General features: G+C 39.4%; 1 pseudogene; it reads left to right on the plus strand.

Annotated features, from left to right (window-relative positions):
* Positions 1-612: 612 nt before the first annotated feature.
* On the plus strand, positions 613-791 carry LOC122054265 (annotated as a pseudogene).
* The last annotated feature ends 22,549 nt before the right edge of the window (positions 792-23,340 follow it).

The raw sequence follows: 23,340 nt of genomic DNA on the forward strand, positions 1-23,340 counted from the left end.
ACAACAAAACCCTAAACATTCAGGAGAAAGCTCACTAGACGAGGATCGACATCCGACGACGGTGCCCATAGGTGGCAGAGAGGGGGGGTCTCATAGCAAGGAAAAAACCTTTGCTTCGCAGTGATGAATGACGTCTGACGACGGTGTACATAGGTGGCTGTGAGGACGGCGTCGAGGAGAAAACCTAACTTCGAAAAATGTCAAGAGGGGAAAGGGCAATGAAGATAGCTAAAAAAAAACTAGAAAAACACTAACTGGACACTACCAAGGTGGAAGTGGCACGCAGTCACACACGAAGAGTCAGACAATATATTTGCTTTGTGTGTGTACAATGACAATTATTTGAAAATTGATCCGAAACATCTTACTATTTAATTAAAATTTGACCTTTAATAACTAATTAAACTAATTTTAGTGAAGAGTAAAATGTAATTATGTTAATATTTTTTTTCACTTTGAAAATAATTTTAAAGCTTATTAGTAATTTTTTTAGTTATTTTTATATAAAAAATGTACATTGTCATGGTTCTATTTAGTCACACATCTTAGAATTAATAACACCGTAGGCGGAGAAACTTCTATAAATACCTTCGGTCGATAACGTTAGAAAACATACATTTCTCTGTCTTTTGACTAAAATTAAATGTAGTATCTGTTCTTTTTAGTTTAATATCTTATATAAAAAATTAAATTACTTTTTTATGACGGAGAGTCCGTTATAATAGTTTGCTGGTAGGATTTTCGAACGTCGCCCTTATATTGTACAACTACATAGGTCTAATATACTCTTACTAAGTCTAATTTATAAATTTGATATATTAATTTATATGTATTTATATATTATATTATATATGCGTGCGCGTGCAATGACTAATACAAAATTATCAAACAATAATGAGATTGAAAGTGTCCAACTGGCTGCTAGCCAGTTGGTGGACTGGAGACGGATTGGCCATAGTAGCTTGAGCCGATTAGGTATGGTGAATTTTTTAAAAATATTTGATAAAATTATTTGCACCCTTCTTTACAACTAATCGGGTGAAATATATATATTTTTCTCGCACAAACCTTCGTTGAGTCATTGTGAGCAACACAATCCATCTGACACGCTTAATAGGTAATTAGTGGAATCGATGCAGCTACCGGTTGTGCAACGCTACCATGCCATCCTCCTCCCTATAAACACGCTGCAATTCCCTGCATCAAGCAAACCACTACCTGCTCGATAAAATTCCTCAGAGAAAGACAATGAAGGCCACATCGATCCTGAAGCTCCTCTTCGTCCTCTTCTGCATCTCTGCTTACTCTGCTCACGCCGCGAGGAGCTTAACCTTCTTACCGCCTTTGCCACCCATTACCTTCCCGCCACTGCCGTCGATTCTCCCCCCGATTCCCTTCTCGCCGCTGTCCATCCCTTCAGCTCTGCCCCCACCGACTCCGTCGCTTCTACCGCCGGTGCCGTTCACACCGCCCGTTCCTGGGGTCCCCGGCGTGCCGGCGCCCTGAACGCCATATGGTTGCTTGCCATGCACATGCATGGATGAAGCTTAATTAATAAAGAAATAGATTGCACTGTGTTGTCTTCTAATTATATTTACGTAGACTCTGAATTTATAAATTCAGTGATCTACACTGTTCAAGTATTTATTAAATTTGCATTTTGTTATAAATTTAATTTATGAAATAATAAAGTTGTTTTAATTATATATATATATATGGTGTTTAATTTTATTTGTACTGTATACATGAAATTTGATTCCAAAAGTGTCGACTTAATATTGATTTTAAACTATTGCAAATTTTTATACAGATAATTAAATATTTAATACTGAAAATGCATTATTGATTTTATTTTATTTTTTTTAAATGGGGCAACATGTTATGGGTTGCCTCGATCCCTGGTATCCCGTTGCTCGAGGCAGATCCAACGAATATATAAGAAACAAGTTGATACTAGAATAATGAAATGCAATGTAAAGTGAGTACGGTGACATACCCTGACCTCGGGGGACGCCCTCAGGTGGATCGTTGAACTGGTCGTAACGTTAATCGAGTCCTAATGACCCAGAAGAATAGATAAATATCAATCGGATGAGTAGCTGGATCTGGTGGCTCGAAGCCAGACGCGACATAGATATGAAGGACAACATGAAATCTCAATACAACAATGGCTCGCAAACCGAAATACAATAATGGCTTATAAGCTGCCACACAATCGTGGCTTGCAGGCCGATAGGTCGGACGACGTAAGTGTTGAAATACATAATACAGAAGCACATAAACATAAGAAAGAACTAGAGAGACCAGGAAAGGAAAACAATTACTTCTTTATAATTAATTAATAATTGTCATAGCTAACTCACCTAGTATTGTCAAGATAATATATAGAAAATATAATAATAAATATGAAAATATATTATTATAAATATGTTAATAATAAATATAGAAATAATGAAAAATATAGTTTAGATTACAATCCAAACATGGTAAATCATCAATAATTAAAATCAATCTCTGAATCTCCTGAATTGCTATCTTTGTCGTCATTGAGAAGAAGAAGTGGAACATTAATGAGGAAACATAAGAAAAATAATTTCAGACTATTTTTTAGAAGGAAACAACAAGAGAAGGGAAATAAAAAACTAGTTGCTAAAAGCCAAAACAACGAGGGAAGGGAAAGAGAGGAGAAAGAAACTTCTAAGAAAGCATAAGAGACTATAGAGGAGGCCAGAAAGAAAGTCTGAGAGAAGGCGATGCCGATGAAGGAGGTGTCGTAAAGTGAACTTGAACCTATGAAAAAGAAAGCGAAGAAAGCGGTGGAGTTAGTGAATTTTTAAGGAAAGAGGGTGACTCCTAGACTTTTGTAACAAGGAGTTGCTACCGTGGGCGCTACATCCGGTGTCACCCTCAGCTAGTTGCTAACTTGCGTACATATCTGTAATTTGTGGTGAAGAAAATGATGCATAGAGAAGAAATTGCAACATGCATTATGGTAAAAAGAAGCAATATAGAAAGAAAGAAAGTAAGTAAGAAGAGTTAGATACTTTAGCAGCAGTATAAAGAAGAGAGAAATTGATGGAAAGAAAAATCAGGAGAAAGAAAAATTAGTTGATGTTATTGAGCAGAGAAAAAGAGAGAAATTGATGGAAAGAAACTAAAGATCATGGGTCTGATACCATGTTGAAATACATAATACGGAAGCACATAGACATAAGAAAGAACTAGAGAGACAAGGAAAGAAAAGGTAATTGCTTCTTTATTATTGATTGATAATTGTCATAGGCTAACTCACCTATTTATACATATTATCAAGATAATATATGGAAAATATAATAATAAATATGGAAATATATTATTATAAATATCATAATAATAAATATAGAAATAATGAAAAATATGGTTTGGATTACAATCCAAACATGATAAATTATCAATAATTAAAATAAATCTCTGAATCTCCTGAATTACTATCTTTGTCGTCATTAGTGAGAACCGCTATGGTGCAATGCCTCTATAGTGAAGCCCTTCCAAGTATACTTAAACTTGTTGGAGTACTTCATGTAGATCGCTAGCATAACGAAGTATATCCAGATTGAAACAAATGCAGAGAGTGCAGCGCCCTTAAACCCAAGTTCCAAGACAATGAACAATCTGTTGGAAATGGGGATAGTGGGGAACATGGCCCATGTTCCCCACTATCCATAATGGAAAAGTCCATTATGCCCCTAGTGTATTTCCCTATATAAAGGGGGTCCGTCCAAGGCTCAGGGCATGTGAAATTGCGAGTGTGCGACGAGAGTAAGAGGAGAACAGCCAAGGCGGCGGGATTTGATTTGTGGAATTGCGGAGGGCTTTCCGATCCTGTGATCGCTCTTCCGACAGCAAGTTTCGTCATTGTCAATTGCAGATCTGCGGGAGATCGCTGTAAGTTTTTACCGCATTTAATTAATTCGTCTATCATGCATTTAGAACATATTTTCTACATTGGTATCACAACGCGTAGTTATTTCTAAATGCTTAGAGACGAATTATAAAATCGTTGTTCGGATGTTTTCTTGATTTGTCATTTCCCGTCGCTGTTTTGCACGACTAATGTGTCGTAGCATACACGTTGTGCCAAATTTATAAAATCGAGACCGTTGGATTTGCCGGCGATGGCAGCCCGTGGCCGTGGTTGGTGTTCGTGTGAAGTAGCGTTCGTGTGAGGAAATGTTTTTTTTTCAAAAATCAAATAAATAAAAAAAATAAACGGTTGCTGCATGTTTTTTAAGCTTCTGTGTAAAATATAAAAAAATGTGTGCATCGTCGAAATAGGCTAATGCATGCCTACATGTCTACTGTAGCATTAAGTTAAATTTGATGCATGCATTTAATTTCGTACTGTTCAAGTTGAATGCAATGATTTTTATTCACTTGAAAGCAATGAATTTTATTCAATTGAACTAGTTCAACTTTAGATGGGCTTGGTTGAAAGATAATTAGAATCAGACCCGAGGCAATTAGTTAGTTTAGTCGAATCAGTTTGGTCCATTTAGATCTGATTCAGATTTAAATCATTAGTTGGTTTAATTGAACCAATTTGATCTAAACCCGAAATTAATTTAGGTTAATTAATTAGACTTGGACCAAATGTGATCAAATGACCAGATTTATTCTAATGGGTCAGATTTGATCAAAATAATTAGATTTGTTCTAATTAATCGGACTTAAACCAATGGGCATTGGTTTGATCAAGCGGACCTGAGTTTGATCAATAAGTCTGAAATTAATTGAAATGGACTTAGAGAAAAATTAACAGAACATAGGTATAAAAATCCCTGTCCAATTAGATTAGTTCTAATTATGGACAATGGACCGAGCTTAAGATCTGGATCCCTAATCAACCAATCCAATGGGTCTGACCAATTAGATTAGTTCTAATTGCTGACTTAAACTCCTGAAAATGGAGAAGATTTGTTTTTCTTGATTTATTATGTTGGTTCTATGCCTGTATAAATTGAAATAAGCCGGTTTGGTACTGGTTAGTCGGTTTTATACTGACTTATTTATTTTCAATTTTTCAGATGGCTAGTCATGATTTACGACAACATGAGCTCTGGGAGGAGATTAAGGAGCTTGATTTCAACCCTGTTCAAGGACTCGGATGGCTTATTGGTCGGCTCGATCGGTTATTCTAGAAACTCGAGCGAGAAGAATTTCCAGTCGAAGACACACACAGAAGATTTGCTCTAGTCTATTCATTGCCAGAAAACCTTAGGCAGATAGCATTCCAACTTTGGGATGATTATGATGGACATATCTCGTATTCAGAGATGTGCAGACAGTTGCTTCATCTCTATTGGGGTCCTGAAGACCCAGAGGAGGATCCAGATGAATCTGAAGAGGATTCAGAAGATCCTGAAGATCCTCCAGAGGAGGATCCAGAAGAATCTGAAGAGCATTCAGAAGAGCCTGAAGATCCAGATGAATCTGAAGAGGATCTGGGAGAGTGTGTGTGGGATCCAATTGAAACTCTTGAAGCTGTCTTGCCTGGGATTACCCCAAATGAGTCCAGGCTGAGAGGGATTATTTTAGTCACTGCACTAGTGTCTGTCCTAGTGGGAGTGGTAGTTTCCTATCTAGTTTATTAGAGTTCTGTTATTTTTATTGTCGTTTTGTATGAACAATAGTTAGTCCATTTCATTCATGTCAGTTAGTTATATGTTAACATTTTGCAGCATAATTTTATATTAATGATATGTTCATTTAGTTATGATGTTTGCTTGACATGATGCATGATTAGTTCATGATGTATTAAATGATTAGTTCATTTAATTAAAAAAAACATGATATATTAAATGATTAGTTCATTTAATTAATGAATTCATGATATTATAAATGATTAGTTTATTTGTTGAGATGTATGTAATAGAATTGATTAATATTAATTTGATTGGTCATACGGATGATGAGTGAAAACATAGTTGTCACTTGATTTTGTAAACCAACTCAAAGTAATATTAAGTCAATCATAAATTGCATACATATGATATGCACTGAATACAAAATAATTTGTTTATTTATGATAGATTATGGCAACAAAAAACATAATAGCTGAACTCAACAAAGGTGAAAAACTTAATGGGGATAACTACAAGATCTGACACCTCATGATACAATATGTACTTGAGGAACAAGAAGTTCTAGAGACTGTAAATCAGGTTATGGAAGTACCTGTAGATGGTCCCACTGCACAACACAGACGAGATCTTGATGCCTATAAGGCATGGAAGAAAAAGGACTCCACTGCAAAAGGTATATTGATTAGTTCAATGGTAGACAACCTAGCTTTTGAGTATGAGTCATATCTTACGGCTCATGCAGTCTGGGTAGCCCTTAAAGAAAAATACAGTGGAGTAAGTCTGAGCAAGCTTCGACAGCTGACAATCAAGTTTGACAGCTACAAAAAGCGTCCGAATGTGTCAATGGTTCAACACCTCAAGAAGATGTCGAACATGATTCGGGAGCTTAAAACTGCTTGTCATGAGTTGACTGATGAACAACAGGTTCAAGCAGTTATTCGTTCACTTCCAGATTCTTGGGAGACCATGAAGCAGACCTTAACTCACAGTGAGAGTATCAAGACTTTCATTGATGTCTCACGCCATGTAGAATTGGAGGCGGAGAGAGTTGAATCCGCAAAGATTTCTGGACAAGCCTATGTGGCTGTAGGTTCTGCAGGATCATATGGATCCAAGAAAAAGAAATGGTTCAAGAAAGGGAAGGGAAAGAAGAATGAAGCTACTGTTGTGGGACTGGGCCCAATCAAGAAGATAGTCAAGAAGACTAGAAAGAAACCTAAAAACAAGTTGACTTGTTTTAACTGTGGCAAAAAGGGCCACTTTGCTCGGGAGTGCACTGAGCAGAAAAAGGTAAATCCAAGTGTGTCTTCTTTTCAAGAGCATTTTGTTGCTAGTTCAGTGTTGTTAGCTGATTCTTATCCTTTGTGGATTATAGATTCGGGAGCAACCAACCATGTAGCTCGGGAACGAGTTACATTTGTTGAGTACCGTCGGGTACCAGCTGGCAACAAGTGGATCTATGTGGGAAATAATGCAAGAGTTGAAGTCAAAGGAGTCGGCACTTGCAAACTCAACCTACGTGGTGGTAGAGTTTTATTTCTACATGATGTCCTGTATGCTCCTGAAATTCGACGGAATCTTGTTTCCGTTACGTGTCTTCTTGATTTAGGGTATTGTATTAATTTTTACAGTCGGTATGTTGAACTTAAGATTGACTCAGTGTCAATCGGATATGGTTTTTTAACAAATGGTTTTATGGTTCTTGATGTAGAACTAGATGTCAATTATGCTATTGATGGTTGTTTTTCAAACATTGCTTTAACTAGTGATGCAGATATAACTGATGAGGTTTGGCATGCTAGATTAGGACACATAGGACAAGAATGTATGAATCGATTAGCTAGAGAGGGTCTATTGGGCACTCGGGCTAAGATTTAATTGTCTATATGTGAGCATTGTCTTGCTGGAAAAGCAACTAGGAAACCATTTGGTAAGGCTATTAGATCTTAATCAACATTGCAGTTAATTCATTCGGATATTTGTGGTCCAATGAATGTGAAGGCTAGACATAGAGCTTCCTATTTTATTACATTTATTGATGATTTCTCTAGGTTCGGTCATGTGTATTTGATTTCTCACAAATCCGAAGCATTAGATTGCTTCATTCGTTATATGAACGAAGTTGAGAATCAAACGGAACGTAAAGTTAAGACTTTACGCACTGACCGTGGTGGGGAGTATTTGTCTGATATGTTCAAGACAATATGTAATGATAGAGGGATTATTAGACAGCTGACAATCCCTAGAACTCCACAGCAAAATGGGGTAGCTGAAAGAAGAAATAGGACTCTTCTTGAAATGGTTAGGTCTATGATGGCGCAAGCTAATTTGCCAATCTCCTATTGGGGAGATGCATTATTAACTGCAGCCTATATACTTAACAAAGCGCCTTCAAAGTCAGTTCCATTTACCCCATATGAACGTTGGACAGGCAGAAAATCAGATTTGAGTAATCTGAGACCCTGGGGGTCAGCTGCTTATATTCATGACAGTTCTCACAAGTATGGAAAACTAGGGCCTAGGGGTAAGAAATGTATCTTTATAAGATATCATGAGACCTCCAAAGGTTATGTTTTCATAGGTGAGCAACTAGATGGAACTATCTCCGAAATAGACTAGAGAGATGCTACTTTTCTTGAAATAGAGTTCCCAATCAGAGGTGATGTTGATAAAAATGTTCCTCTATTTGAGGAGGATGAGATATTATCAACAAGAGAGGTGTCAAATGGGATACCTGAGTCTAGTCAACCGAGTGGAGTGATATGCCGAGTCATGAGTTGACTTCTCAACAGCCCAACTTACGGAGAAGTGTTTGTAAGATCAAACCTAAGAAGAGGTTTGATATTGAGAATGAGGCATTGGTTACACTTCCAATTGACGATGACGAACCTCAATCCATTGAGGAAGCATTGGGATGTAGAGTTAGAGAAAAATGGAAAGCTGCAATGGTTGAAGAGATGGAGTCCATGATTCAAAATCATGTTTGGGACTTAGTCGATCTTCCTCCGGGCCGAAGGGCTATTGGGAATAAATGCATTCTCAAAATAAAGAGGAAAGCAGATGGATCGATTAACAGATACAAAGCTCGTTTAGTTGCAAAAGGATATACCCAAATGGAGGGTATTGACTTTGAAGAGACATTTTCTCCCGTAGTGAAATTTGTATCAATAAGAGTTATTTTGGCCTTTGTGGCACATTATGACTTAGAATTACATCAAATGGATGTAAAAACCGCTTTCCTTAATGGTGATCTTGACGAAGAAATCTATATGGTTCAACCAGAAGGTTTCATTGCTGAAGGCCAAGAGCAAAAAGTATGTAGACTTAGAAAGTCTATATATGGGCTAAAGAAAGCGTCAAGACAATGGAACATAAAATTTAACGAAGTCGTTTTATCTTGTGATGATCAATGAGGATCATTGTGTTTTCCTGAAATAGGAAAAAGGAAAGTATGTCATTTTATCATTATATGTTGATAATATGCTGATAGCTGGAAATGACATTGGATATGTGAATGAAGTCAAGAAGTGGCTGTCATCACAATTTGATACAACAGATATGGGAGAAGCTGAATACATCTTAGGGGTGAAGATCATAAGAGATCGTCCTAAAAGACTTTTGGGTATGTCACAAGAGTCTTATATAAATAAGATGTTACATCATTTCAGCATGTCTAATTGCAACATAGAACATACACCTATTGTGAAAGGTACTGTGTTGAGCAAGAGTATGTGTCCTAAAACTCCAGAGGAAATAGCTGAGATGAATAAAAAATCATATGCCAGTGCGATTGGTAGTTTGATGTACACTATGTTGTGTACACGTCCCGATATCAGCTATGTTGTGGGCTTGGTCAGTCGCTTCCAGGACCGAGACACTGGAAGGCGGTAAAAGGATATTCAGATATCAAGGCGACAACATATTATTGTCTCTGCTTTAGGATCAAAAATTAGTCCGAAAGGTTATTCGATGCAGATTGGCTGGAGACCGGATGATAGAAAATCCACATCGGGTTATGCATTCCTGCTGAATGGTGGCGCCATCTCCTGGAACAAGAAACAAGCTTGTGTAGCTTTGTCGACTATGGAAGCCGAATATGTGGCATGTTCAGCTATGCAAGAAGCAATCTGTTGAGAAGGTTTCAAGCATCCGAAAATCACGAGGATAGTGGGAGTCCAAGAATCGCTCATCGTGATGCAAGTCAGCAATAGCTTTTTCCAAGGATCCCAAATATCATAGCAAAGGCAAGCATATAGAAATTAAATATAATTTTGTAAGGGATATTGTGGCTAAAAGAAAAGTCATTCTTGAGTATGTGCCTACACGTATTATGCTTGCAGATCCTTTTACTAAGCCAATGACTAAAGAGTCATTTAAAGAACATGTAAAGTCTTTGGGACTTCGTAGAATGTAACAATATTGAAATAACAATCAAACTTTGTGTTATGATTGTGTAATTTGCCATAATTTATTCAGTGTATATGTTGTATTTGTTACATTCATGTAAGATCTTGGTGAGCATGTTGGCAGGTGGAGATTGGTCTACTCACATGGACAATCATCTCTGTTTGTTAAGTACAAATAAGGGTAAGACCGTTACTTATGAAACAGCTTACGTAGCTGAAATTATGAAATTAGAGACAGATTCATAAGTTGAGGTCGCCTTGATAATTGTGTCAAGATGAGATCATTTATGTGTAAATAATGATCGAAGTAAATGAACCCACCATTTACTGAACCTGTTGAAAGCCAAATTAGAATTCATATGTTGAATTCAGGATTAGACGTTAGGTATGTCTAGATCAAAATTTGTACGATGTTAAATTTGAAGACAACATGCACTCTTTTTAGTAAAGAGAATAACATCGTAGCATGTGATTCATATCACATGTGCTATTGCGACAATAAAGGTAGTAGGAGAATGAATCCTTGTTTCTCTACTATGTGAGATCTTTGAGATTATATGTTAATCTCAATTTTTTATCTTAGTGACTATTTAGCTGTCTACTTGAAGTTTTAATCAGTGTCTGCTACTTTAGCGTGTATCCTATGGCTATGGATGATTCGGTCTATGGAGCATAACTAGGAAAGCGACTGATTAAAATGAATTGATTCTAGCTAAAAAGGAAGATTAAATATATTTACATCTTTTGTTGTTATTCACTGGTCGACCCATTTCTGTTATGTACGGAAATGAATGTGAATATTGGATATGGAACATGCTCATGACATAATGGTCATTATAAGGGATTAGAGATGTTCATATCGATGCAAATGAAAATTATTTAATCTAGGTAAATAGCAAGACATGGATATCTTCAAGATAATAGTTGTGTGTCACTTGAAGATTGGATGGATTCTGGATAAAGGCTATGTGCCACAAGGAAAGAGGCTATGTGTCATGAAGAGTGTGTCTCTAATTTATTTGAGCAGCTAAGTAAAGTGTAACAACTTTATTAGCATTGATTGCTCAAAGAGCGGCTAAGTCAAGGTGTAACAATCTTCTTAGCAACTATCGCTCAGTGTGCTTGCTGTCGCACGAACCATTTTCTCTAAGTATGGATTGGATGTTCTCATATGGTCTATGTGACCAAACTCTCTAATAGTCTATGTGACTTATTAAGTCTTTGTGACTTACCTGAATGAACTAGTCTTAGTGACTTAACTTGGACGAGTGGGAGATGTTGGAAATGGGGATAGTGGGGAACGTGGCCCATGTTCCCCACTATCCATAATGGAAAAGTCCATTATGCCCCTAGTGTATTTTCCTATATAAAGGGGGCCCGTCCAAGGCTCAGGGCGTGAGAAATTGCGAGTGTGCGACGAGAGTAAGAGGAGAACATACAAGGCAGCGGGATTTGGTTTGTGGAATTGCGGAGGGCTTTCCGATCCTGTGATCGCTCTTCCGACAGCAAGTTTCGTCATTGCCAATTGCAGATCTGCGGGAGATCGCTGTAAGTTTTTACCGCATTTAATTAATTCGTCTATCATGCATTTAGAACATATTTTCTACACAATCACATAAGCCAAGCCTACATGGATCAGAAGTGGAACCACTGAGCATACCACCAAAGGGATCACAACTGTTTGAGTATGTAGAAACCTCAGCATGCACTATGGGAGTGCATAGGCGTAGAGGCCTGGGATCAGGCACTAGAGATAGAAGGCGGCCATGTTTGCCACTTGGGGCTCCTGGTGAAGCCAGATGAGTATGGGCTCTGAGAAGTACCATGAGATGGAGACCAAGATGGAGAATAAGATAGAGATGATGATTGAGGATTGGAGGGATATTCCCAACATTTTGTAGAGCATTGCGTCATATGCTTGGCTGCATAGAGTCTCAAGAGCCCCGCTCAAGCCAACCATGAGAGCAAATCCGGTGACTGTGCCCCAGGAGTTGGCGAGGGTGGCGGCGGCGAGGTGGAGATCACCCAGATGGCCGACGAGGTGGAGATCCGGTGATTGTGCCCCAGGAGTTGACGGAGACAAGAATGATGGCGTATTAGGAGACGTTGGTCAGGATCATAGGGAAGGCGAAGCAGAGCTACGTGGTGATGGCACCGTTTAGGCCGACAAAGCCCTTGAGGAGGCCGATGACAATGTCGCAGATCGCCGAGAAGTTCTTGACGGCGGTGACGAGGGCGCCGATGTTGGCGAACATTTGGGGGTTGGCGCCGACACATATAAAGAGGCACATGAGCCAGACGCAGGGTGGTGCGGTGCGGCCAGTGATGGCGAGGTAGATCATGAGGTAGCCGAAGAGGTTCACAGCAGCGCCAAGGGAGAGGACGACCCATGGCAGCATGACCTTGTTGATGAGACCGGAGCGACGTTGGCACCGAAGTCCTTGAAGAAGGAGATGGTGTTGAGGGTGGACTGATCGTAGCCCAAGGAAGTCTTGATGTCCTTGGAGTAGATGGAGAAGTTCATCCCCTCGATCAGCGCCGCCGTTTCCACTACCTTGCGGTAGGTGCCAACGTCCGCGATCGACACAGGCTTCTGGATTTTGAGCAACAGATTTCCGCTAGGATCGCAAACGGCAGCTGCAATGGCAACGAGATGGACCAAACGACCATTCGATAAGTGCTCGCTGACCATGCCCTTGAAGTCGAGGAGAAATGTAGGCTCCTCAACGGCCTGAACGTTCTCAATATGTCGCTTGAAATGGTCTCCAAATTCCTCCCACTCGTCCTCTGGCATCTCGTCGATATCGCGAGCGACACGCTCGTCATGGGCACGGCGACGGATGTCATCGGTCATGTGCCGAGCCACGGCTCGGGACCACTTGAAGTCCCTCACCTCGTCCTGCAAGCGTGTTGGCTTAGAATCAATGAATAGCACATGCACCCAAGGCACACACTAATATGCAAGAGGAATATAGCAAAGAGAGATTTTTTCCTTCTACTGAGAAACCTTACAATGAGACTCTTTAAATACATGAAAGAAAAGACTAATTCAACTAATTAATAGGAAAGATTAACATCACTAAACCATGAAAATAGGAGAGACTAATTCCACTAGTTAATCCCTTAAAACTAGGAAAGATTAAGACTACTAATGCAAGGAGAAAAGAATATGACCACTACTTATCATGTCTAGATTATATGCTCACATTACCCCTCCTAATCCTGACATGGTTCTAAGTCACGAATGCCGAGTAGTTGTCGCATGGCAGCTAACTTCACTTCTGGCAATGCTTTAGTTAATACATCAGCTCGCTGTTCTCCGATATTAACGAACTCAACCATAATCTGTCCCTTCTCAGTGCATTCTCTGATAAAATGAAACCTTGTATCTATATGCTTGCTTCGACCATGGAATACCGGATTCTTCATGAGAGTTATAGCAGATTTGTTGTCAACAAACAAAGTTACCGGCTTTGACTTTACACCTGTTAATTCACTGGCAAGGCTCCTCAACCACAAAGCATGGCAAGCCACAGTTGTGGCAGCCATAAACTCTGCCTCACAAGATGAAAGCGCCACTATCTTCTACTTTTGTGAGTTTTAGGACACCAAACTTTCACTAAAATAGACAGCCATTCCACTTGTGTTTTTCCTTCCATCGAGATCGCCTGCTAAATCACTGTCCGAGCAGCCGAATACACCAATTTCCTAGGGTCCCTTTATGTAAACAAGTCCAAAATGGATTGTACCTTTCAAATACCTGAGAGTCTGTTTGACCACCTTGTGATGCATGATTGTAGGCCTCTCCATGTATCTGCTCGACATTTCGACAGAATATGACAGGTCCGGCCGTGTGTGTAACAAATATCTCAAACAACCAATGATGCACATATACTCCGTGGCGTCAACTAGAGTCCCTTCCAAGTCTTTATGCAGATGTGTCTTGAATTCCATTGGATGCTTTATGACATTGCTGTCTATCATCTTGAACTGAGATAGAATTTTCTTGGCATAAGCTGATTTCCTAAGTAAAATTCAGCTCTTCTGTTGCTCCACTTCAATCCCTAAGTAGTAGGAGAGAAGACTCAAATCACTCATCTCAAATTCTGTCATCATTTATTGTTTGAACTTGTTGACTTTTTCTGTGCTACTTCCTGTCACGATGAGATCGTCGACATACACTCCAACATGTATCCTTGCTTCTCCTTCACATCTTGTATATACTGCATATTCTTGAGTACTTTTTTTGAAGTCAAGCTCTTCCAGACTCATGTTCAGTCGCATGTTCCAAGCTCGTGGAGCTTGCCGCAGTCCATAGAAGGCCTTGGAGAACCTATACACCTTATGTTTTTGATTTTGTACCTCAAACCCTTCCGGTTGAGTGACATATATTTCTTCTTCTAACTCTCCATTAAGAAATATTGACTTCACATCTAGATGGTGTACCTCTCAGCTTTGGTTTGCAACAAGTGCAAGAATGACTCAGATTGTGTCAAGCCTAGCGACAGGTGCAAATACTTCTTCAAAGTCGATGCCTTGTCTTTGTACATAACCTTTAGCCACTAATCTTGCTTTGTGCTTAACGACTTTCCCATCTGAATCTTTCTTCAATTTGAACACCCAATTTAAGTCGATAGGTTTGTGGCCTAATGAGAGCTCAGTTATGTTCCAATTATTGTTCATCTCATTAGATTTCAGCTCTTTCTCCATTGCTTCATACCAGCAAGCCTCGGTTGCAGCTTCTTGATAACATGTCAGCTCTTCAAATATCACCATCATCACCTCATCCTCTTCTTCATCAATACCAACTACTTTCTCAGTGTTGGTGTAGATATCAGCAATGGATCTAAAACAGACTGGCCCTTCATAAGACTCGGGTGAGTTTGTTATCGAAGGTGAGGAAGCTGCATGGGTGTTTGATGATGGTGTAGATGGACTTGATGCTCTTGTCATGGGTACCACGCCTATTGTCGGTGTTGTGACATCTTCTGCCCCTGCCTCAATGTTTGCTGCAAGAATCACCTTGTCGGTGTCGAATGCATCCACCACCATAAATTTTGGTACCTTTTCTTCATTGTTGGCTCCTACATTCCATGTCCATTCACAATTTTCTTGAAACATCACATCTCTACTTACTTGTAGCTTGCTATGCCTTGGATCAAATAGGCGATGAACTTTGCAGCCTTCCTCGACACCCAAGTATACCATGGGTGAGCTTCTGTCGTCAAGTTTCTTGAGGTGAGAGGCTATATTTGTCAAAAATGCAACACAACTGAACACTTTTAAGTGGGCGAGATGTGGCTTTCTCCCCATTCAAGCTTCAAATAGTGTATGCTCTCCTAGCGCCTTAGTTGGGAGACGATTTAACAGATAGACAACATGCCTAACTGACTCTCCCCAGAACCTTGTCGGCATTTGTGTACCCTTGAGGAGAGATCTTGTCATAGCTATCACGGTGTGATTCCAGCGCTCCACAACACCATTCTGTTGGGGTGTGTAGGGAGCCATGAGATGTCGCTTGATTCCTTCATTTTCACATAACTGAGTGAACTCCGTGGATAGAAACTCACTGCCCTGGTTTATTCGGAGTGTTCTAATTTTGTATTCAGTCTTGTTCTCCATCAAGAATTTGAACTTCTTGAATGCTCAGAATGCATCATGCTTTGCTGCCAATATAAACACCCACATCCACCTTGTGAAATCATCAACAATCAGAAGAAAATACTTGTTGTCGGCTAGTGTACATGGTGAGATTAGCCCGCAAATATCAGCATGGAGAAGTTCCAATGGCTTCTCCGCTCTAAAATTTGCTTGATACGGGAATGGCGACCTTGCATGCTTGGCGATCACACACATCTCGCAAAGCTTGTTCGGCCAGGGCAATGGTGGCACATCAACCGTCAATTTCTTCTCCCCTAACAACTTCAAGTCATGGAAATTGACATGTCCGAGCCTTGCATGCCACAACCAGGTTGGGTCTTCTAGGCTTGCTAGGAGACAGACTTGCTTAAATGTCTTCAAGGTTATCTTGTACAAGCGATTTTGTGTTCGCTTTACCAACATCAAGAGCTTCCCACTCCTATCTATCACCTTCATGTTATCTCCTTCCATGTGTACCTCATTCCCAGTTTCTGTCAATTGACCGAGACTTATGATATTACTACAAAGTTTCAGAATGTAGTATACCTCGTGGAGAGCTTTCCGATCGTCGTTCTTGCATTCGAACACAACCGTCCCCTTGCCCATGATCTCAATGGTTGATCCATCGCCAAACCTCACCCTCCCGGTGATGGTTTCATCTAATTCTTGAAACTTCTCACGATGGCCAATTATGTGGCTGATGGCACTGCTGTCAAGGTACCACACGTCTTTATCTTCTCCTTTCTTAACGCTGCGATGCATCTCCGGTAGAAACCTATCTTCACTGAGTAAAATGATATCCTGCCACTCACGCCTAGTGTGAGGCTCCTCGTGGGACACAGTCATCATCAGTGTTGGCTCTTCATTGATGGCGCAAGTGAGGTGAGCTTCATCATCACGACACTTGTTGTAGCATTCGGATGTATAATGCCTCATTTTCTCGCAATTGAATCACTTTATATGGCTCTTGTCTCGAGTGCCACTATTGTTGCCGCCCTCCTGCACTGTCATGGCGCTGCGTACCACGGCCACGACCGCGCCCTCGCCCACGCCATTTGCTACAACTAGGGCTGCTGGGCCCACACCCCTTGCCTCCTGATGAAGTGTCCACGTTGCTCCCCTTCTGTCGCATTTGTCATGCGACATGAGTAAGTAGGAGCTCTCCTTCAGTGTCATTGGTGTTGCCGCGTAATCATAGTGTTCGTTCCTCGTATGCCTTCAGTCGCCCAACAGTCTCCTCAAATGGTATCGTCTCAAGATTGTGAAACTGCATAATATCGGCAACAATAGGGAAGAACTTATCAGGGACAGAATCGAGCAACTTCTTTACCAAAGATGAATCTTCAAGCGTGGCACCAAGAGCGGAGAACTTACTGCTCATAGCACTGAGTTTGCCAACAAACTCATCAATCGTATCGGTCTCCTTCATCCGGAGGGTGTCAAACTTGCTCTTCAACGTTTGCACGCGTGCCTTCTTCACTCGATCACTACCAAGATACCTCGTCTTGAGGATGTCCCAGACTTCCTTCGCCGTCTTTTTTTTTGTGATATGGAGAAGTATGTCTTCAGGGACACACTGCAAGATGTATGCACGTGTCTTTTTATCCTTCTTTGCATCCACCTGGGCTCCTTCTACTGGCTCCACCGCCTCCTAGACTCCCTGGGCATCAAGAATCGCCTCTGTCTTAATTGCCCACACAGTATAATTGTGAGGACTTAACATCGGATAGGGAAATAACGTTCCGTCCTTCTCCTTCGTAGCAATTGGTGGAATACTCGACATTTTGTAGAATCGTGGATTCTTAGGTGTTCTATACTATAAAGGCTCTGATATTAGATGTTGGCTTAGAATCGATGAATAGCACACCCAAGGCACACACTAATATCCAAGAGGAATAGAGCAAAGAGAAATTTTTTCTTTCTACTGATAAACTTTACAATGAGACTAATTCAACTAATTTAACTAATTAATAGGAAAGATTAACATACTAATTCCACTTAATCCCTTAAAATTAAGAAAGACTAATTCCATCTGGAGGCGGAAGGCGAGATCAAGGTCGGACTCGGCGAAGGTCGCCGCCATTAGCTCGCACCGCTGCTGGGAGAGGCCACCCCCCCTCCTGACTCTGTCGTCCCCGCTAAAAAACACGAAGCCAAAAGCTCTTCACCTTCTTCCTGGCGGCGGAAGCCAGACGCCGAAAGACCCCTTTCACAAAATGATCAAAATACCCTTTTCTTTTCTCCTAATTCATCAAGAGTCCCTCATATGTGTGATAAAATTTTTTATCGAACCCCTGTCACCACGGTCATTATCTCATACATTTGCCCTCAGAGTATATCTGAATTGATTGTCGCAAGATAAATTTATAGAATTAAGTAATGATCAAATTCTAATAAAAATTGAGAAATTATTCTTCTACGGGATTGCTAAATTCGATTTCCTTATTGATTTCCTTTTAACATTGCGGGATAGTCGTAGGAGCCTGACAAATTTCATTATTTATAAAATTATATTATACATTTACCATATGAGGTAACCCAAATAATGCGCCTTTTGTTTATTAAACCGCAGAAATATTTTTAAAAACTTGTTATTGAAATGCATAATTACAACTAATCAGATGGAAAAAAAAACAAATAACTGGCCCCTACAAAACCTTCCTTAATTAGAACATGCAGGATGAGCTGTGTCAGCAACACAATCTCCATCAAACAACTATGCAACTACCATCAAATTACACAAAATCTTTAAAAAATTACACACAAATCTTTAAAAATCTATTTATTTATCATTGAGTCATGCGATCTGACTTGTGAGCAACACAATCCATCTGACACGCTATTAGTGGGATGATGCAATATATATATATATAAACTACAAAAAAAATCTTTAGAAATCTATTAATTTATAAACACGTCGAAGCATCAAACAGATCATCATCTAATTCTACATGACTTCTCCTCCTCAACTCCGGCTGTGCAACGCCACCATGCCATCCTCCTCCCTATAAATACGCTGCAATTCCCTGCATCAAGCAAACCACCACCTGCTTCGTCCTCTTCCTCGGAGAAAGACAATGAAGGCCACATCGATCCTGACGCTCCTCTTCGTCCTCTTCTGCACCTCTGCTTACTCTGCTCACGCCGCGCGGAGCTTAACCTTCTTGCCGCCTTTGCTGCCTTTGCCGCCCGTTACCATCCCGCCACTGCCGTCGATTATCCCCGTGTTTCCCAACCTGACGCTGTCCAACGCTTCAGATCTGCTGCCACCGACTCCGTCTCTTCTACCTTCGGTGCCGTTCACACCGCCCGTTCCTGGGGTCCCAGGCGTGCCGGCGCCCTGAACGCCATATGGTTGCTCGACGTGCACGTGCATGCATGAAGCTTAATTAATAAAGAAATGGACTGTACTCTGTTGTCTTTTAATTATATTTAATTTCTACGTAAACTCTGAATTTATAAATTCAGTGATCTACAGTTTGCAAGTATTTATTGAATTTGCATTTTGTTATAAATTTAATTTATGAAATAATAAAGTTGTTTTAATTATATATATATATATTGCCTTTAATTTTATTGTCCTGTATACATGAAATTTGATTCCAAAAGTGTCGACTTAATATTGATTTTGAACTATTGCAAATTTTTATCCAGATAATTAAATATTTAATACTGAAAATGCATTATTGGTTTTATTTTATTTTTTTTTAAAAAATGAGGCAACAGGTTCTATCTAGGCTGGTTATAAGGTAATAGAAAAATGATACACACGGAACGTAATCAATCTTCCCGAATATTACTCAGGATTGGGCGGCTTGTAATATCCTACTATAGTATTCATGGAAGAATATAATTATTTTTTAAAATACACCTACCTTCAACATGCATTGCATTTAGTTGACAACTGATCTTTAAATATAAGCTCGATTGACCAAGTTGGAGTTGACTCAATTAAACTCAATTAGAATTTTGATATGTGATCCATATATTTGTTGACTAGACATTACAATAAAAATAGTAAATTTGTGACCAATTTTTTTAAAAAAAAAAATTATAGCAAAATTATTTTGCAACGAAAATTATGGCAAAAATATTTTCATCGTCAATCCACCATTGCCAAAGTTTACGAAATTATGAAAATTCGATACAAATTCTAAGATGATTTTTTTTTTGTCTCAAAATTCGTTACAAATTTACGACGAAAATTAACTCGTCACAAATTTCATAATATCAAATTTGTAATGAAAATATATTTTTATCACAAATTAGCGACGAATTATTTTTTGTCACAAAAAATATTGCATATTTGAGAAGAAGTCGCACGATTTCATGAGAAAAAAAATCCCTTTTCGTCCAAGATTTGCGACGAAAATATATTTTCATCCCAAATCCGCGACGAATCTTGATTCGTTGTAAATTTGCAACGAATCTTGATTCATCATAAATCTATGATGAATTTTGGATTCATTGCAGATCTGTGATAAATCTTGATTCGTCGTAGATTTGCAACGAAAATATATTTTTATCGCAAATCTACAACGAAAAAGGGATTTTTTTTTTCCTCATAAAATCATGCAGCATCAGTCAACTTCAAGAGAATTCACCTCCTTGGCAACAAATTCATATCTCATCAACTTAATGGGTCATTTCCATTGTCAACCCAGACCACGATTGTAAATAGTGACTAACCTATTGGGACACTCGGAGCTAGAGGGGGATGAATAGCTCATCTTGCTCGCTCGCTTGCTTCATCAATGTTGATTTTGCAACATATAAACTCACAGCAAGCTCCCAATGCTAACAAGTAGGATTTACTTGGTATTCACCTCAAGATGAGGTGGTTAATCCAAGGATACATGCCAAGCACACCCTCCACTATAAAATATACTCCTTCTCGGAATAATCCGGAAGTAGAGAAACCTCTACAACTCAAGAACAAGGAATACAACTCAAAACAAGAAGTAAATACACAAATACAAATGAAAAACTTCCTTGCTTGATCCCTTGTTTCTTGTGAATGCCTCATGTAAGCTTCAAAAATGTAGCAACACCTCAGCCCTGAGCTTTCAAGAATTGACGAAGAACGTGGAGTGAAGAGTTATGCATGCAACAGACACGAAAACCCCTTTTCTAGGGTTACCGTTGGCACCTTAATTGATTAAGAATCTCCTTAATCGCTTACGCCTCTACAACTTGCTCAGAACGGCTAGTTTTTCAAGTTTAAGCGATTACTCTAATCGCTTAAATGTTCTTAATCGATTAGCCTAATCGATTAAGAACTCTTTTGTTCGATCGTGAGAAACTCTATAAGCGATTAAGCCCCCCTGCTTAATCGCTTACCGTAGCTTTTGTTTCTCACAAAAATAGCTTTAATCGATTAGCCTAATCAATTAAGGCTTGCTAAATCGGTTACCCCAATCGATTCAACTCCATTCTAATTCCGTAATCAACCGTCTTAAGCAATTAGGCAATCGCTTAAGTTATAGTAATCAATTAGCCTAATCGATTATCAAATCCTAACTTCCAAACCAAAGTCTAAGGTTCCTTGCCCAACATCCAGTCAACCGTGACCCGTTTGGACTCCTCATTACCTAGCATCCGGTCACCCTTGAACTGCTAGGACTTCTTCACCAAGTGTCTGGTCAATCTTTTGACCTTCTTGGATTTTTCTCCTTGTGCCAAGTGTCCGATTAACCTTGACCCACTTAGACTTATCATCTCGTGACAAGTGTCCAATCAGCCTTGATCCACTTAGACTTCCAAGAAGAACTGGGTGTCCGGTCAATCTTTGACCCACTTGGATTTTCAACTTCCTAGCTTCACTCACCAGGACCTCCTCACTGCCTAGCTTCACTCACTAGGGTTTTTCACCAAGCTTCACTCTCTAGGATTTTTCACCTGGCTTCACTCACTAGGACTTCCATCTGTCTAGCTTCACTTACTAGGACTTTTCAACTGTCTGGCTTCATTCACCACGACTTTCATACCAAGTGTCTGGTCAACATTGACTCACTTGGATTTTCTTCTTCTATCAACCTTCCCGTTGGTCTTACCCTTGCTTAACCACCAGTTAGGACTTCCTAGTCAATTATCCAGTCAACCTTAACCTACTTGACTCTTCTTCACATCGAACTGGTCAAACTTTGACCAGAGGTGAATTACACCAACAATCTCCCCAAACAGACAATTGCACCTGCAATCTCCATATATTATCAAACATCAAAACTCAAACATCAAGACTCAAGTTTGACCTAGGGAAATTGCACCAACATGACCCACTATGTGTCATTCCTATTACCAACAGCTAGACAAGCACTATCAGACATATATATAACAATAGTTGTACCACCTTACCTCCTATAGCTTAGAAATATCTTGTCATTGTTTGGTCCCAAAACTCAAAAAATTAAATCGAGAAAACAAATCATAAAATCTAAAATATGGGAAATAGGACAGTTCACATCTCCTATCCCGAACTACCTCTCTACCCCATGTCCTACTCGCTAAACAGAAAACATGTGAACAGTGACTCGCACGTGCAAAATGCATGCAGAGCATGTCCGAAAACCTGCAATTCATCAAACCCCTTCTCTGTGCCCTAAAGTCTTTCGTCCCGAACCATTCGACTCCCTCCGTCGACAGTCCCTCCATCCCCTCCCTCCAGCGCCGCCAACTTCGTCCCCTCCCAAAGTCGACGACAGCAACTCCAGCTCAGTACCTTTCTTCCTCCTCCTAGTGTGGTCGGCTGGCCGCGCCCTTGGCTAGCCATGGATAGATTGATAGCCGACCAGCATCCATCTACCTTATATTGCTGGTGATAATTTATGATTAGAGATTCTATTTAATCCCCAAACATCAAGTGTAGCATATTAAAGTACAAACAATTAATGCTCAATATGAGCAGGGAAATTATTTGAAGAACTTGGGTTTATAGATTGGATGTAAGCAATTTCTGCAAGTCAAGCACACTGTCTTCAGTAATCAGTCATTTAGCCATTGGCACTTAAAATTGTTATTCCTAAGTTTTACTTACATGAAGCTAAACTTGTGATAATTGTCATTTTATTTCAATTTGCGCTAATTTATTATTTACTTGGGCTTTCTTACTATTTCTCAACATATTGAAAGAAAAAATCTTCTTTTCTAACAATACTGGAAACTATGATAATTGCCATAATTGCATCATATATGTAAGATGTAATAGTTCTGTTATTTTTTTTATAAAAAAAATATATAACATAAATACCCTAGCCCATTCCCTAATTTTTGAAATTTACATTTCTTGGTTATTTTTTTGTTCAAGATCAAGGTAATTATCATGGAGTTGTTGTTGGTTGAATCTACAAGTTGTCATAGGTTGAATTTTGATGCAAACGAAAATTGTTGGGATTATGAGTTTTATGTCATTGATGAGGGTATGGACTCTACCATGTTATTGATGAGTTCTGACTCATCTATCATAGAAGAATTGATGCCAAAAATGAGTATGAAATTTAAGACAGAAGAGGATGTCTATGAATTTCATTTAAAATATACTAAACAAGTTGAATTTAGCATAAGAAGGAGTAAAAGTCACAATGATAAATCGGGTAAATTAATTGACAGGATTTTTTATTGTAGTGCGCAAGGTAAAGGGGAAAGGACAAATGAGATGTTTATATAAAATCAAGTTG

Source organism: Zingiber officinale, chromosome 3A, assembly GCF_018446385.1.
Source record: "Zingiber officinale cultivar Zhangliang chromosome 3A, Zo_v1.1, whole genome shotgun sequence".
NCBI lineage: Eukaryota > Viridiplantae > Streptophyta > Magnoliopsida > Zingiberales > Zingiberaceae > Zingiber > Zingiber officinale.